The 11,818-nt window shown below is 34.1% G+C and overlaps 1 pseudogene; it reads left to right on the top strand.

Moving 5' to 3' along the window:
• The window catches only part of LOC141685347 (carotenoid 9,10(9',10')-cleavage dioxygenase-like), an 84,557-nt pseudogene extending 74,965 nt beyond the window's left edge, over nt 1–9,592 (top strand).
• Nucleotides 9,593–11,818: the final 2,226 nt, after the last annotated feature.

Consider the following 11,818-nt stretch of genomic DNA (forward strand, 5'->3'; position numbering starts at 1 on the left):
ATACACATATTTATTTAATTAAATATTTGATAATAACACCTTTAAATAATATAAAAGTATACGAGTCGTTACAATTAACAACAAGGAAACCTATACTATTGCTTCTGAAATAAAGTCCTCCACCAACTTGAAATTCCTGTTTCCTTTTCCTCTTCAAAGATCAACTGATGTGACAAATACTGATTTCATCATCTGTTGACATCATCATCCATTGACACAATTATCTGTCGAATATCAACATCCGTTTATGTCTTCATCATCCGTTGATGCTTGTAATCATCATCCGTTGATTCTTGTAATCATCATACATTGATGCTTCTGATAGTTTATGTTTGATATCATCAATTGCTCCTAACAATCTCCCCCTACTTGTTCATTATGGAATTATGGACAAGTTCCAATTGATGATGTCAAAACTATCTAAATGCAGGAACCAAGTATGCATATTCAATGTTGCTTCAGTGAAGGATTACTAAATCCTATCTCTCATCTACCTCTCCTTTTGCTAGGAAGGATCCTGCCTCTCTTAAATTCTGTTTTTCTCTCAATCTTTTCACATATCTCACAGAAAAAGGCTCAGAAAGATTGTCCTACAGAAATAAGAGGTGGCTAAAGAAGGGTGCTCCGTGATCATACGACCAGAGGTTGTCCTTAAATAAGGTCTATATGTAATCATATCAATAGGATTTGTATCATGAAAAATATACTATAAATATTGAAAGAACTAAATTAGTATTTAAATTAAATGCTGATAAACTAACACCAGTATTTATACCTTGTGAATTCACAATTGGACTCACAATAGATACTGTGGTTATGATAGTTGTTGTTCATCAATAATGAGAACCTCCATTTGAATTGGAGAGGATTTGATCAGGTTACTGTCATGTACCATGATCTCATACCTTTGTTCTTCTTGAAAAGAATTAACACTTGAAATGTGTTTAATCAACGCTATCACAGAGTCTTCAGTAAAGACTGATGAAACCTCTGTGTATCTGTTATTATCATCAAGTTCTACCTCAGTGAGTAGTCTCTAACCGACTAAATGTTATTTCTGAGTGGTGAACAAAATTCAATAATTATGACACTTGATTTTTGGCAACATTTGAGAAATGAATTCAAGTGTTTCAGTCATAAGAAGAAATTTAAGATGTAAGATATATAAAATTATAGATTGAGTGTGGACAACTTTTTTGATAAGAAAAGAAAGTTTCAAAAGATTTTGTATTGTAAGTAACACTCAAAGATTATAACTCTCAGTGATTAAGAATTAAGTCTTTCTTAAATTTCCTTCTCAAATAGCATCCTGTAGTGCTCAATCCGTACTGTAGTGATTATATGAAACTCAAACAAGAATTAGTTTATCACATGCACTATAAACAATATCTGATATTTAGCATGCAGTACTAATTTAACATTTAAGAACATTCAAGCACACATACAAGAAAGTAATCAAGAACTCATTTAATGAAGTAAAAGAAGATAATATATTCATTCATTAGACAAGAAGTAGAATACAAGATTTTCATAGAATTTAAAAAAAACCCTAAATAATCTATCTATTCTAGCTTCTTCTTCTTCGTTTCTTCTTCTAACTTCTTCAATATCCTCCAATGGAAGATTCTTGACATTGAACCAGCAAGAGAAATGATATTCTCTTGTAATGCCAGCCGTACTAGTCAGCGTTGTTCTTCCTCGAGACGCCTTTGTGCAACCACATCAGCACGTCTCATCTCTTCAAACTAAACATCTAGTCTAAAGAGATGAAGGGACTCAGTGCCATCTGAGTTCAGTCGATCAAGAACCGATTGAGGAATCTCAGAGACATGATAGTCTTGTTCGTGAAAGACTGCCATGAGTCGACCAATGTCGAAATACAATCTTCCGTATTCAGGATTTCCTACTGGTCGGTAGACTCTATAAGAAAGAGAATAGAGTGCCATAGGTTTGCAAAGAAGAAATTGAGTATTTAGGAAATTTGTGAGTGAAAAAGGTAATGAGAAGCTTTAAGAATGAAGGGTTGTATTTATAGGAAAAAGTAGAAACTGAAGAGACTCTTTGATTGACCATGCAATAATTAGACATAATAAGCATACACGGTTACGTGTATCTATGTAAAAAAGTAATGTCTCTTCATATTCCTATTCCCAATGTAAATACTGAAGTATCAACGGATACTTGCATCAGTAACTAACCCATTTAAGCAATTAGAAGATATTCCACTCACTCAGTGATTAATTAAAAATACTGTTAACCATTTATTCTGAATAAATTCAAAATAATCAATGAAGTATAATAGTCAATCATGGTTTGACTATTATCAGTATCTTAATTACTAGTATCAGGATTTATCAACTACTGACATAAACTATTAGTCAAAACAAGTTTAACTAAAAACAGAGTTTATAAGCAAATCAGTAGTTCAACATGCAATTTTCACATAAGATTATTTAGCACAGTTTGCATGTTATCATGGCATCAAGCATTTAGTATAAGAATCAGTATTTAACAAGTACTGACAAATAATAAGATACCATGGTTCAAAAAATATCAGCAGGCTTAATTATCAGAGTTTGAGAACTGCCCTGAAATCATTCCCAATTCATTCACCAATCTTGTGAATGTGACTTCATAGAGAGGCTTGGTAAATATATCTGCTACTTACTGATTTGTTGGAACAAAGATCAATTCCATTGTACCAGCTTTCACATGTTCCCTTATGAAATAGTATCTGATATTAATATGCTTGGTCATAGAATGCTGCACTGAATTTCCTGTCATTACAATAGCACTTTGATTATCACAATATATAGGAATAGAAGAATAGTGTAACTCATAATCCAGTAATTGATTCTTCATCTATAGAATCTGAGCACAACAGCTTCCTGCAGTAATGTATTCTGCTTCTGCAGTTGAAGTAGAAATTGACTTTTATTTCTTACTGTACCAAGAAACCAATCTGCCTCCAAGAAATTGGTAGCTTCCAGAAGTATTTTCCTGTCTATTTTGCATCCTGCAAAATCAGCATCTGAATATCCAATTAGCTTAAAGTCTGAATCTCTAGGATATCATAATCCCAGATTCATAGTGCCTTTGAGATACTTGAAGATTCTCTTTACAACTAATAGATGAGGTTCTCTAGGGTCAGCTTGGAACCTTGTACAGAGGTAGCTAGAATACATGATATCAGGTCTACTAGCAGTCAGATTTAGGAGTGAGCCAATCATACCTCTGTAGTTAGTTATATCTACTGAAGAACCAGTATTTAAATCTAACTTGGTTGCAGTGGCCATATGAGCTGATGCAGTTGTGCAGTCTTGCATTCCAAATCTTTTGAGTAAGTTCCTGGTGTATTTGGATTGATATATGAAGATTCCTTCATTAGTCTGTTTGACTTGTAGCCCCAAAAAGTAACTCAATTCTCCCATCATACTCATTTGATACCTGGACTGCATTAGCTTTGCAAATCTCTCACAAAATTTATCATTAGTCTATCCAAAAATGATATCATCAACATATATATGTACTAATAACAAGTCCTTACCATGGTATTTATAAAAGAGAGTTTTATCAATTGTACCTTTTATGAAACCACTCTCTAGCAGAAATAGAGCAAGTGTTTCATACCAGGCCTTTGGAGCTTGCTTTAATCCATAGAGTGCTTTATCCAGTAAGTAGACATGATCTGGATACTTTTGATCAATGAATCCTGGAGGCTGTTAAACTTAAACTTCCTCTTCGAGTTCTCCATTTAAGAATGCACTCTTCACATCCATTTGGAACACCTTAAACTTCTTGTGAGCAGCATAGGCAAGAAAGGTTCTTATTACCTCTAGCTTTGCAACTGGAGAAAATGTCTCATCATAATCAATGCCTTCTTGTTGTGAGTAACCCTTTGTAACCAGTTTTGATTTGTTCCTTGTAACAATGCCCTGACTGTCATTTTTGTTTCTGAACACCCACTTTGTGCCAACTACAAATCTGTTCTTTGGTCTTGGCACAAGAGTCCAGACTTTGTTCCTTTCAAATTCATTGAAATCTTCTTGCATTGCTGTGACTCAGTCAGCATGTTGTAGAGCTTCTTCAACCTTTTAGGTTCAGTTTGAGATAGAAAAGAATGGTAGAGACATTCATTTTGAGTGGCTTTTCTTGTTCTTACACCACTGTTAGAGTTTCCAATGATCAAGTCAGGTGTGTGTGACTTAGACCATTTTCTTGTTGATGGAAGTTGACTACTAGAAGAAAAACCTCCCCCTTGATCCATGAATTCTCTGTTATTCCTTTGAGTAGTACCACTGTTATTTTTTGATGCTCCCCTGGATCAATGTTCCCATAGTTATCAGCATTTGACTCATCAGAGTTTGAGGAAGATGAGTCTGATGATCTTTTTGCTGATGTTTCTTGAGTTGAATCACTTGCAATAATCTCTGGATTTGTGTCATGTTGCTCCCCCTCAACATATGCTTCAGTTTTAGAAGAATTTCCATTATTCTGTGGAACTTCAGAGCTTTGAGTGATATCAGAAATTACTGTATCAGAGTCAGGATTTAAAAGTTCAGCATAAGATACTTCATTTTCAAATCTCAACTTGTCATGGACATCTGCATCTTCTAGACCTGTTATCTTCTTGTCATCAAAAGATACATGTATAGACTCCATAATTATTGTAAACTCCAAAGGCTTTTGTAGTCAACAGATATCCTATAAATATTCCTTCATCAGCTTTCAGATCAAACTTGGTAAGCTTCTCCGGATGAGTTTTGAGAACAAAACACTTACAACCAAATATATGAAAGTATTTCAAACTTGGTTTCTTCCCTTTCACCATTTCAAATGGTGTCTTTCCATGCTTGTTAATTAATGTTGCACTTTGTGTAAATTAAGCAGTTTGCACAACCTCAGCCCAGAAGTAGGTTGGCAATTTTGCTTCTTCTAGTATATTTCTTGTAGCTTCTATCAGTGTTCTATTCTTTCTTTCAACAACTCCATTTTGTTGTGGAGTTCCAGGAGCAGAAAACTCTTGTTTTATCCCCTTGAGTTTGCAGAACTCTTCCATAGAGTTATTCTTGAATTCAGTTCCATTATCACTTCTGATGATCTTCACTTTATATGTTGATCCTTTCTCCAGACATGATCAAGAAGAATGGATGGAGACTCATCCTTGGTGTACAGAAAATAGACCCATGTGTATCTTGTAAATTCATCAACAACCACAAGTGCATACCTCTTCTTGGAAATAAACATAATATTTACTGGATCAAAGAGATCAACATGAAGTAGATGATATGGTTCAAGAATTGAGGATTCAGTTTTACTCTTGAAAGATGTCTTCCTTTGCTTGGCTTTCTGGCATGAATCACATAAGCCATCAGGAGTAAATATTGCATTGGGCAATCCTCTTACAAGATCTTTCCTCACAAGTTCATTAATGTTGTTGAAGTTGAGGTGAAAAAGTCTTTTATGCCAGTTCCAGCTGTCTTCCACTGATGCTCTACTTAGTAGAAAAACTTCTGAATTATCAGTTCTTGTGGAGACCCTGGCTTCATACAAACTACCATGTCTCACACCAGTCAATGTGATCTTGCCATCAGACTTTCTGACAAATTCACAATGCTCCTTATAAAAATTGACATAGTAATGTCTGTCACAGATTTGACTCACACTAATCAGATTATGTTTGAGGCCTGCAACCAGAGCTACATTTTCAATGATGGCATTTCCGAATTTTATTTTTCCATATCCCAAGATTTTTCCTAAGTTGCCATATCCATAAGAAACGCTTGGGCCAACCTTCTCCTTAAATTCTGATAGAATGGATTTATAACCAGTTATATGTCATGAGCATCCACTGTCCAAGACTAGAGCATTCCTCCTGTCACCCTGCAATCAGTAATTTGAATCAGTTGGTGTTTTTAAGGACCCGGACTTGCTTGGATCCTTTGGCCTTTTTAAGTTTGTTAATATATGCAGCAGAAGACTTTATATACGAGTTATGCTAACATTCTTACTATTAGTATTTATACATGAAGAAACCGATTTTTCTTTAAGTAAAGAGGGTTTCAGTTTATAAAAATCATAATACAAACTGTGATACTCTTTACATGTATAAATAGAGTGCCAAACACTATCACAATGAAAACAAGGATTTTGTGGTTTATATCTAGTTGTTTTATTCCTAAAATCTGATTTAGAAGAAACAACTTTTATCTCTTTATTCTTCCTGCAAGAATTAGCAAGATGATTAGTGCTACCACAGTTTGAACATGTCTTTTTAGGTGTATTAGGTGGGGTTACATAATTTCTGTTCTTATTAACACCTACCTTGCCATTCCTATTTTTCCTAGACCTTTTCCTCTTGTCTTTTATGTGTGAATCCTTCAGCTTTTGCTTAAGCTGTTTCTGAGTCATTAAACCAATATTTACTGAGTTTGTGTGAACTTGTTCACTCTTTTCAGTAATTAAGTTTGATCTAGGTGCTAAAGTAGTACCTTCCTCATAAATTGACTTAACAGAATTAGCACTAGAATTAAACTTAATGATCTTTAGTTAAACCTTGTTCAATTTGACCTGACTATCAGTTTTTATTGGTTATGTTTTCTCAGTTTCTTCTCCACTTTTCTTATCAGACTTAGATCTAGCTGAATATCCTAATCCTGATCCCCAACAATCATTTTCTAAGATTTTTTGAGTTGTCTTTCCTGAGTTAGTCTAAAGTTTATTGACTTCTCTCTTTTTAGCTAGATCATTTTCTAGATAAGCATATTTTCCTAACAATTTTTCTTTAACATAAACAACATTATCTCTTTCTTTTTGACTTTCTAGCATGGAAAACAACTCAATTTCTAGGTAATCATTCCTTTTCTTAAGCACAGAGTTTCCATTCTTGATTCTATTATTCTCTAAGGTTTGATCCCTAAAACTAACATGCAGAGTCTTAAGAAATAATATTAATTTATAGATATCACCAATATCAAATGCAAGAGTAGAATGTGGTACCTTTAATTCAGCAGTGTTGGTCTCAACATCAGCATTTACCATGAGAGCATAATTGTTCCCATCATCTGAGTCTGATGAATCATCCTAATTTCTCTTCTTTGAGATCAAAGCTTGTTTCTTCTCAGCTCTGGGTTTTTTGCAGTCAACCGCAAAGTGTCCAAGTCCATCACAGTTGTAACATCTTTCTTTTGACTTGTCAGGTTTCCCAGATCTAGCTTCCTTCTAATCATTATCTTTTCTTTTGTTCCTCTTATCAGAGTTTGAGGAACTGGAACCTTTTCTGGAAAATCTTCTCCATTTCCTAAAGTTTCTGTAGACCATCTTCTTGAAAATTTTCTCGTACTCATATTCACTGACAAAAAATTTATAACTATTTTTTACGCAATCAAGTTGTTAGGCACTTAATCAACAATAGAGGGGGGTGAATAAAGTTAATACAATCAATTCGACAAAACTTCAATGGAAATCAACAGTTTTTATATTAATCTTATAAAAACTTATTCCAATCGTACTCTCTCAAAAGGATGAACAAATATCCTTGAGAGCTGCTAGGTTATGCAAAAGATATAACAATGTCGTAATGCATATAGCATGAACCTAAACTATGCTTAAATAGAGCACAACTACCAATTTGTAAGGAATCATATTCTACTAACAACAAGGAAACCTATACGATTGCTTCTGAGATAAAGTCCTCCACCAACTTGAAATTCCTGTTTCATTTTCCTCTTCAAATATCTACTTATATGAAAAATACTGATTTCATCATCTGTTGACATCATCATCCGTCGACACCATTATCTGTCAAATATCAACATCCGTCGATGTCTTCATCATCCGTTGATGCTTCTGATAGTTTATGTTTGATATCATCAATTGCTCCTAACACATTGATATTTATCCTTGATGACCCCACTAGTGAAAGATAGTTTCCCTTAATAATGGAATAAATTGATATCTCTAAATCTTTGGATTTTCCCTCTGGTATCAGTTTTATAAATGAAAATTGCATAAAAGAGATTTTCAAAACAAAAAAAAATATTTTGTGAGACCAGTGAATTGGACTAAGACACAAGTCCCTTTCACATTTATGATATTAGGCTTAAAAGTTTCCTAGAGATCCCAATTAAAATTTGTTGTAACCCGACGAGGTTTGGGATTACTTTGCGGCTGATCGTCGGCTGTAATCTGTAGCGTTATAAAATGATTTTTGAGCAATGATTTGATTTGAAAATGAGTTTAATTTGAATAATGATGCCATCCACCCCAACTTCGAATTGAGAATTGCTATATTGTTAAATTTTGCCTTATTATATATCTTGCTAAACATTTGACTCACTTCTTGCTATTTATTCATGTTATTTTAGCTAGCAAGTATGGTTAGATTCAAGCAGACTACTCGTAAGTCCTCTGGAGATGCTGAGGCTTATGTGAGAGCTCAGGTAGTATAGTCGGCGATTGTGTGAGGACCGGTAGTTATGTAAAAGATGTAATAGACGTTAGTGTTGGACTGTTCAAACACTGAACCTTTGCGATCTTGGATTTTATTGTAAACAGCCATTTGTAATAACTTATATTTCTCAGTTGTTATCTTTTAGTTATATTTTTGGACTGTGACATAAACTATTGCAGTTATTTGCATAATTAAATAATCCGCATGCTTGAGGCCATATAAGCTGCTGAGTGCACTCAATCTAAAATGGACATTTACTGAGAAATGCATATATATTACTAATGACTACTCCCGAAGTCTATATAAGTACTAGATTAACCATTCTAAGTTTTTATCAATAGAAACAAGACAAATAGATATGAAACTTTCTAAAAATGATCTCAAACCGGTGGAGGTGTGCAATAATGCATTTTGAGTCACCCTTTTGTCTGTTTTGGAATTTCATTTTATAGTTGAAAATATATATATATATACTTGTCTTAGTAAATTGAACTAGTACTCTTGAAGTCGGTACATATGATAAATCGTGAAATAGTAATAAACTGTTGTAGCCGGTTCTGCAATATAGTCTGATAAAAAACTTTATTTGATTTAAATATTATACTTGGAATTTCCTTAAAATCTGAAAGTGCATTAAGTTGCTAGCAAATAATATTTGAATCTGTCAGTAAAAAATGATAAAACTTGTATCTTTTTTGGCATCAAAGTAGAAAATTTGTCTGCTTTAGTTGAAAATTACTGGACAGATAAGCATAACATTGTTCTATAACCGTCATATACACACTTAGTGATCGATGCTTGACATTATACTATTTTCCAAAAGGAAGCTCTGGAGACTCATAATAGCTTCTTATAAACTAGCAAAATTATGCCACAGTTTTCTTGATTAAAGTATTATTATGGTCTCTATTCATCAAAAAATTAGTCGGCAATAGATGGCCTTGGCACCTTTATGTTCTTACTCCACCACATTTTTCTTACATGGTTTCCTTTTACATGTGCAGAAAATCAGCAGTTAATGTAATTGATGCAAAAACCATGTCACCTGATCTTGTTGCAGTAGTTGAATTGCCACACAGAGTTCCATATGGATTCCATGTCTTGTTTGTGATAGAGGTCAGTAACTTTGTAGTATTCTAATAAAAATAAATTATTTGATGAATCATAGAATCACATATGGATTCTTATAACAAATTCTCATTATTTAAGTGAAATACATCTGATGAGATGTCAATCTAACCACCTACCTGAACTCGCAGGTATTGTTGATATGTGTATAGTTATATAAGTATATGAATTGTTAATATGGAAACTGAGAGAGAAAAGTAGACATATGCTCGTTAAAGACTTGCTCCCTTTATTCAATTGGTTAACATTACAATATATAGAAAGACTCCTAAACAAAGAAAACGAGAAACTAGGACATGATTATAACAAAATCCTAACAAAACTCTACCACTATTGACTTATTCCATCGATCCTACATAATCGACAACTGCTGAAGATTTAAAATTAATCTAATAACATAACTGCATAGCAGAACCAGACATGTTAACGTTAACAACTTCAAATACCAACAACCAATTGTTTGAGATTAAATTCCAACATTCCCCCCTTTAATCTCAAACCTTAGTGACCAGATTCTTAACGTCGAGTAGTTGACGCATCTTCTCAAACTTGATTGTTGCCAGTGCTTTTGTCATAATGTCTGCATGTTGACATCTACTGCTTACATATTTCAAAATCACATCACCATGTTTCACGCACTCTCTGATAAAATGAAAACGAATATCTATATGTTTGCTCCAACCATGGAACATGGGATTCTTAGCAAGATCAATGGCTAATTTATTATCAATGCATAAAATAACTGGACCTATACACTCAGAAGTTATTTGACTTAACAAGTTTCAGAGCCAAACTCCTTGAAACATTGTTTTTGTAGTAGCCATGAATTCCGCCACACAAGACGACAAGGCAACACACTTTTGTTTCTGAGATACCCATATTATAATGCTTTTATTCAGATAGTAAACCATACCTCCTGTGCTCCGTCTATCATCTGGATGCCCTCCCAAGTCACTATCAGAAAACCTTATTAAGATATTGTTGCCACTATCTTTCGAATAAAGTAAGCCATAATGTGTCATTTCCTTTACGTATCTCATTATGCTCTTAACAGCATTCAGATGTAATTTTGTTGGCCTCTCTATATATCTGCTAGCAATTCCCACCGAGTGTTCAATATCCGGAAGAGTATGGACTAAATAACGTAAACCACCAATCATGCTTCTATAATTCACAGCATCTGTTATTTCTCCCTCTTTATCCCGAGTAAGCTGTTCTTTCAAGTCCATCAGATACTTAGCATAGTTACAATCACTCAACCCAGCCTTCTCAAGAATTTTCTGAGCATAACCTGATTGTTTCAACTCGATAAAACCTCCCCCCTGTGTTACTTCATTGCCTAGATAATAACTTAGTTTCCCATATCACTCATATAAAAAACTGTCACTCATTTGTTTTTTAAATTCTGATCATAGTCACATTTGTGCCTGTGCAGAGCAGGTCATCAACATAAACAACCACAATCATACTTTCTTCTCCTTCTCTGCGAGTATAAACTGCGTGTTCGCAGGGACAACGAACAAAACCAAGGCTCACTAAACAGGCATTCAGTTTCATACCAAGCACGGGGTACTTGACGTAACCCGTATAATGCTTTCAATAATTTATAAACCATATATTTTTGGCCGCTTTTTCAAATCCTTCCGGTTGCGAGACATACACATCTTCTTTTATATCTCCATTTGGAAATGCTCTCTTAACATCCAAATAATGGACCTCCCAACTATTTTTAGCCGCAAGAGCCAATAAAAATCTCACTGTCTCAAGATGAGTCACTAGAGCATACACCTCATCGAAATCAACACCATGCTCTTGGACATACCCTTTAACGACCAAACGGGCTTTATGCTTTATAATTCTCCCTTCTACATCCTTTTTTAATTTAAATATCTATTTCAAACCTATAGCCTTCTGTTCAGGTGGCAAAGTAGTCAATTTCCATGTTTTATTTTTCTCCATAGATTCCTCTCTTGCTTCGATCCCCATAAGTTACAATTCTTCATCTAATGTCACTTGTTCTGAGTCTTCGTGCACTTCAATGATAGGTTTGAACTTCTTAGGTTCTGTGCTACCATCATAATCATATTTATTAATTCTTGATATGGACCGTTGAGGTGATGGAATTGCACTCCCTTATGTATTAATAAGAGTTTCAAATTCATCTATATTATGGTCTCTTATTTTGTCTATTTCTGATTCATTCGAGATCATAAACTGAATTGTTTTTTCTTCACTTTC

Source organism: Apium graveolens, chromosome 9, assembly GCF_009905375.1.
Source record: "Apium graveolens cultivar Ventura chromosome 9, ASM990537v1, whole genome shotgun sequence".
NCBI lineage: Eukaryota > Viridiplantae > Streptophyta > Magnoliopsida > Apiales > Apiaceae > Apium > Apium graveolens.